A 6000-nucleotide genomic window follows, 5' to 3' on the forward strand; every position below is an offset into this window, starting at 1 on the left:
AAAAGTGGCTTACACTTAAAATATATAAATGGAGAGAAAGAGAGATAGTGAGAGAGACAGAGAGAGAGAGAGAGAGAGAGGGCCATTAAATCAAAGACAATTTCCATAAAAAGCTCAAGAAAAAAAAAAGAAAATGCCCATAAAGACAAACAATGCCAACGATTTACTAACTTAATTCTATGACTGTCTACTAAAACAAAGATACGCACACACACTCAGATTGGTAGATAGGCACTCACACATAGACACAACTTAATTATTAGATTAATATGCTTGAATCAGCTCCATGAGCATGAAAAGGAAAGTGCTTTGAGGTTGAAGGCAGAGTGAAAATCAGTAAAAATGAAAGAAGCTGATGAAATGACTGCGTCAAAGGAGGGGGGAGGAGGAGGAGTAGAAGAAGCAGAAGATGGAGAGGATGGAAAGGTGATAGAGAGATGTGTGTGTCTTGTGTATGCATTGCAAATTGCCGTTGCATTGGCTAAAATTTGTTTTGCACTTTTTTTTCTCACTTTGCCCATAATCTTAGCCCGTTATATGTGCGAGGAGGATTTTATTTTTTTTTTTCATCCATTGTTTGCTTTTAATTTGTTCATCGGGCCAACGTGCGCGTTAGCCAAATGCAATTAAACACGCGGGCCAACACATTTGCAACGTGTGCAATCAGTCATCTAGCGGGTATTCGGAGAGAGATCCACTTAGATGTGGATAAAAATGTAACTCAATGGATGTATCGTTAGCTAAGATTACAATATGCACTATGAAATTGAGATATTACTTGCGGTAAATGGTCTTCAACTTTAGCATCTTTAGTTTTTATGTTCGTATTTATGACTTTTATATATGTTTATTATCTCTTATTTTGAAAAAATTTTTACTCTTCATATTCTCGTTTTTGGCTTAAAAGTCATAAACTGCCAATTTGCCATTTTGGTAACTAAAGCCTGTGGAAATTTTCGTAATTCACCTTTCAGAGTCAAAGTGATAAACTTTTTATACCATACACCCATAGGGTGAAATGGTATATTAAAGCCGCCAAATTGTATGTAACAGGCAGAAGGAAGCATCTGCGACCCCACAAAGTATATATATTCTTGATCAGGATCAACAACCGAGTCGATCTAGCCATGTCCGTCTGTCCGTCCGTCCGTCCGTATGAACACCTAGATCTCGGAGACTATAAGAGCTAGAGCCACCAAATTTGGTATGCAGTCTCGTGTAGTATGTACGCTTATCGAGTTTGTTTCAAATTTTTGCCACGCCCTCTTCCGCCCCCGGAATTTACAAAAAACAGATTTTCTTAAAAACTATGTAAGCTACCGACATTAAATTTGGTATATAAGCTAGCTTAATAGACGCGCAATATTGACTATTTAAAAATTTTACCACGCCCATTTCCGCCCCGAAAATTAAACAAAACTGATTTGCTCAAAAACTAATAAAGCTGAAGTCACCAAATTTAGTATGTATATTGGCTTAGTATGCGCGCAGAATACATATATTTTAATATGTTGCCACGCCCACTTCCGCCTCCATAATTTAGAAAAAACCGATTGGCTCTTGCAATTTTTTGACCATCGTGATCAAATTTGGCAGACTAATAAATCTTATCTATTTCTATTAAACTACCAAATTTGATTGAAATCGGACTAGAAACATACAAAATATACGTATGAACGTATTTTGCTACGCGATCCATAAGGGCAGAATTGGCCGTTGGCTAGTGGCGGCGCTAGAGTGCTCGTGTGTTTGTAGAGTGAGCGAGATAGCACATGGTATGAGCATAATAAAACAATTTAATAGACATATGTACATTTGGTTTTTAAAATTTTAAATATTTGTTCCACCTGGTGTATGGTATACCCAAGTCGGCGAGACGACTTATTTACTTCATTATCTACAACTTCGAATTCCACGTCGAATTTTACAAACTTAAGCTGAAGAAATGCCGCCCACATAGTAAACATTTCTATCATACGATTAAAATGTAGCTTTGTAATATAGTTTAGTTTACCGATTTAGTTTCAACTCGATAAAATTATCAGCAGCTGATTAAGAGAATTTGTTAAAAAGGAATCTTGGCTATAATCACATAAGAAATAAAATTGTTTTATTTAAACCAAATTTCTATCTTTTTAGGTCTAACTAAACAACAAACAATAAACAATTTTATTGTTTTACAAAAGAAATGTATTTGATCTTATTTTTTGATTCTTAAAGAATCTGACACAGTTATTAGTTGGTATATTAAACTAAAATATGTATCATTTTATGACGATCAATTTAAACATGTTTCCGGTGTTATTTTTGTAAGTTTAAAATACTTTTAAAGTTTGTTGAAAATAAAAAAAAATTTAACAAATTATACAATTGGGTCTAGAATCTAGATCTTTATTTAAGACACCATGATTATTAGTAAAGTTTTCTTTGATTTCGTCGAGGAATCAAATTTTCAGGTACGCTTTACCCAACCTAATTTATAAACATATACGAAAAACTAGTACTTTTGTAAGAGCAGGAATAACTTAAGCACAGCTCTTAAAAATATTTGTAGACATCATCAACGAATACATATAAAAATCATATACATATATATTATAATTGAATAATATTCATTCATCTTGTTAACATTAGGATAAAAAAATGCATAATATCCTGTACCGATTGACCAGTAAGTGTACGTGTAAGGATGTCCTATTCAAGTGGCGGGGAGTGTATCTTTACCTTAAATTTCTATGTCTTTTCACCTTGCTACAATTAAAAATTAAACGTTGCCCTATTTAAAAAAAAAATCTGGTGGAGATCCCCATAATTGACAAAAGCACTGATGAGACAAATTCAATTTTAAAAATTTTTAAAGTTTGTTGTTCAATAATTTAATTTAAATTTAAACAAGCTTTTTAAAAAAATCAAAATGTTCAACCTTGCATAAGCGATTCAATGGATAAATACGATATTCGTAAGTATTTACGATATTCGGCCAACCACCTTCATGTGTTGCTCATCGCAAACCCTTTTTTCTTCATTTTCCATTTAAATATATCTGCTTTAGTTGATCTGCTATACTTATGAGCCCAGACTTAGGCAAAACTTAATTGGACCAGCTTTCAGTGATTATCTTTTCTAAATCTCTCACGAAGCGGACATTAAAGTTTATAGACGAAAAAACAAAAAATTACCAAATGAGTTTCATCAGGCAAAAAAGCAACGAAAAAATACCATTTTAGGTGCCATACCACACACTTTCGCCCTGAAAGCAATTCTCCTCTTTTTCTCTTACCTCCTAACTTACCTTGCTTTATTTTTTGTTTTTTAGTGTAAACAAATAAGAAGTACACAGATAGATGGAGGTGGAAAAAAAAATTAGAGGAAGCGAAATAAGTACGATGAGCGAGCCAATTGTATGGGAATCTGGAGCAAATACAATGAGAAAATGACTTAATGTGATTGTGTGTGTGTGTGGCACAGGGAAGAATCTAAATCGGAGTCTCAGTGAACCTGAATCTCGGAACCACAGCCATAATTCGAAAACAATGCGAAATCTCCCACAATTTTTCGCTTAAGCAATAATAAGACGCAAATATCTAACGGACAACAACTAATATACATTTTCTTTTTGCTTTTTTTTTTGAAATTAACTAAAATTTCAAGTAGTAGAATTTTATTTCGTTTGTTGCTTTCTTTTTTGTGCAACGGTAAAAGAAACCAAAAGAGGATGAGAGGAGGAGGTAGGCGTGGCATAGTTGTAGTTGCTGTTGTTGTCACTCAACTTGGCCCAAAACGCACAAAAATTTTTGTTTTTTTTTTACTTTTGGCGTCAAGAACAGTTATGAGAGAGCCAACAGCTTGGAAATGAAGTTGCGACACCAAGATACATACGAAACGAGGAATGATCAAGAGGGGACTGGAAATGGGAGGGTGAGGAATAGGAATGGGTATGGGTATGGGCCTGGTTACGAATAGGCTCTCAACTGCCTACCTACCTGGCTACCTAGACTAGTTATTGCTGTTGCTATTGCTATTTGCTGCTTCTGCTGCTGGCGTTGCGCTTCAATTGCTCTCATATACCATGTTGATGACTTTGGCCGGCAAAATATTCTGCACACAGGCTTAGCTTCACAAACATACCTTTGACTAAACTTAGATAGAGACATAACTTGCATGCAACCAGGCAGGAAATCAGATGCAACAACTACAACCAAACAGCAACACCAGCAACATCAAGTAAAGTGCAACAGGTGGATACAAGGCACAAGCCAACAAGGCACTTTATGTGATTCTTCTATCTTTAGGTAGTTTTCTACTTAACCACATGTTGGTTTCATTTCTTTAGCATATATTTAGACCAAAGCATTTAGTTGGTTTGTTTATGCCAATTTCATAATGCCAAATTAGTGGGCTACTTATGATTATGTTGATTATACACTTGTCTGATGGAAATGGAAATGGGAATGGTTTTAATGTCTATGATGTCATTGAGGGACCAGTTTAGAATTGACTTTTAGTTTATTATGTTGAATGAGCGTGAAATGAGCATTGACCTCTATGACCCTGCGGGCTAGTGAGAGGCTTTTGTGAAAGAAATGCCAGAAAAAGGCAGAGAAATGTTGGAACCCAATGAACTAATCGCTTTTAACTATCTTTTAGTTTGTATTTCTAAAAATTCTTTGGAATCTTTTTGCTGCTTAAACTATGTATAGATGTTAAACAGAATTTAAGACATTTTTGTGGTAAATCATAAAAGATGTTTACTTATATCTGCAATTACTTATTTGCTGCTGATATCACAGAACTATCATCAAAATACAGTTAAATCATCATCAGCTAAAAGCAATCTTGATTCGGTATATAAAAATGTTAATAGAGAACATCCAATGTGATTAACAAAGTTAAGAAAATTGTTCTCCTTTCGTCTTATAGCAAAGTTCAGCTGAATCACAGAGCAACCCGTTAAAAAAATAACAAAAAAAAAAATAGCTTGATTATTTTCAAGTTATAAATTAAAAAAAAAAATTTTAACAGTTCATTGTGGATCCAGCGACGGTTAAAGCCAGCCCCGCTAGTAGCGATTCAAAATCGTAAGTTTCACTTTCCAATGTTAAAGTTAGACAACGAATGAAGAACAGCTAAAAATAATTCGCAAAGATATTATTATTTTTCTTTTTAAATTTTTAAACATACATTTAATCAGCCTTTTACTTCAGACTGTATTTTGGAAAAGTTCCAAGTTCAAAAAATTATATTTTAATTAAATCGAAATTTAGATTACATTCCAATTAGGTAACAAAGTTAGGTAGAGTTATGAATTTGATGATTTATCCAATTTTCTCAGGCATTATTTAAACTATTCTCTAACTGAATTCAAAATGTTATACATTTATTAGCATATTTTAAAATGACATTAAACACCTGGATATTTCAACAAAACTTATAGATTTTTGCGAAAAAAAATCAAGTTCTTGAGATTTTTATGCAAATCGAAGAAACTCATTCTAGCTTGAAACAAAGATATTAATTTTTCAAATTCTCCAAAAATTTACTAAATTAGAGCTTCATGAAATTAAGGTTTTTTTCGAATAATTTAATTTAATCATTGAAATTTTTTGTCCCGCTTGAAAATATAACTTAATAGTTACATTTTAATTTAAAAGTTTATTTAGTAATAAGGCATCGTTTTTTGGAGATTCTCAAAGTTACGAGTTTTCAAGAATTTTACGAAATATTAAATATTGAATTTTTTTGTATTATGGTAAATTAATGAATATTGAATTATCTATTCAGTACACAAATTTTAAAATATTTTTACTTAACTCTGGATGCAAGCTGATCTAAAAGTTTGTATCATAATTATGAGTTTGTTAAATGTAATTGGGGTTTATAAACAGCATTTATTATTTAAACAGCCTAAAACAAATTTAATTTTACTTCAGCCTAAACGGTAGGTGCATCTAGCAGAAAGTATCTCCTAACTCATAAAAAAGTCTAAAAATTGTTTTCTTT

The sequence above is a fragment of the Drosophila willistoni genome, assembly GCF_018902025.1.
Source record: "Drosophila willistoni isolate 14030-0811.24 chromosome 2R unlocalized genomic scaffold, UCI_dwil_1.1 Seg200, whole genome shotgun sequence".
Taxonomy (NCBI): domain Eukaryota; kingdom Metazoa; phylum Arthropoda; class Insecta; order Diptera; family Drosophilidae; genus Drosophila; species Drosophila willistoni.